At 41.9% G+C, this 1110-nt stretch overlaps 1 protein-coding gene across 1 annotated transcript in view; it reads left to right on the top strand.

The window, feature by feature from the left end:
• Positions 1 to 278: 278 nt before the first annotated feature.
• LOC101862963 (neural cell adhesion molecule L1) overlaps positions 279 to 1110 on the top strand; it is a gene marked incomplete in the record, with an annotated part of 40400 nt that continues 39568 nt past the window's right edge. The window contains 1 exon segment of the mRNA XM_013085723.2: positions 279 to 539.

The raw sequence follows: 1110 nt of genomic DNA, 5'->3' as shown, positions 1-1110 counted from the left end.
AGAGAGAGAAGGAGAGAGAGAGAGAGTTGCCCTGGAATATGTCACATACTGTGCGTCCGGACTCGTTATTCAAGGCCCTAAACTCCGTCTTTCCCCTTGAGTCGTCAGGGGCGAGAACCCGACACGATTAAGCACCAACGACTGCAAGCTGTGAGTCTTTATTATTTTTTTTTTCGAGGCTGATTTTACGCGCACCTGAATATCTGAAGTAAAGCGCAAAAAAACGTCGCCCGTTGTCGATGAATGGGAACAAGCCTTTGTGCTAGCCTACAACGGGCCAGGCAACAGTGAACGACGCGCGGTTTGTGCCCGCGATACAACAAGCCGTCAGACGGGCTTGCTCGCAGTTTGTGGGCCACAGTTGCATTGGCTGACGGCTGACGATATCAACCTTTCAGTTCAGAACCAGGAAATGGGGAGTATTTGACGTGGTGGTGGTGGTGGTAGATCTATACGTCTCTGAAGAAAGCAAGTTTCGAAACACCCTGGTTTCATTTGGAATATTTGTAATTTACCTGTGGAACTTCTTTGTTTTGGAGGTAAGAAGACACGAGGACATACATAAAACCAAATACGAATTTGTGGATGTATACACGTTAGTTTTCTTGCGTTTAAATTGAGGCTTCTATTATTGTTTATTGGCAAATTGAGGGTGTGGTTTGTCATGATCACATGAATTCCTTGACGGGTGGGTGGTTTGGAATCTCTGCTTTTTAAAAATTTGTTGCCTTTCACGAGAGTATGCAAGTTACAGAATTAGTTTTAGATTTGTGATAGTTCTGTAATGTTTCTATTGTAGATCAAGTCCTGACGTTGTAGTTGTGCTACTATACTTTGTTTGACTTTCTGTCAATTCTTTTTATCTTACGTAGGCCTATTAAGTTTTCATATGAAAACCCTGGACTACAAAGAAGTTTTGAAATTCACTTGGTTGATTGCTCTCTCGTTTATAGGTTTTAAAAATTTTATTTAAAAAGTAGGACAGCAGCAACCGGGACGCACATGTGATTACAAGAGAACAGCATTAACAAAAGCAACAACAATAACAACAACACCACCACCTTCAAAAACAACAGCAACAATAAAACCCACACAAAGACGCACACTCAC

The sequence above is a fragment of the Aplysia californica genome, unplaced genomic scaffold, assembly GCF_000002075.1.
Source record: "Aplysia californica isolate F4 #8 unplaced genomic scaffold, AplCal3.0 scaffold00400, whole genome shotgun sequence".
NCBI classification, from domain to species: domain Eukaryota; kingdom Metazoa; phylum Mollusca; class Gastropoda; order Aplysiida; family Aplysiidae; genus Aplysia; species Aplysia californica.
The sequence above is the reverse complement of the archived record's forward strand: the minus strand, read 5'-3'. Positions and strand labels throughout refer to the sequence as shown.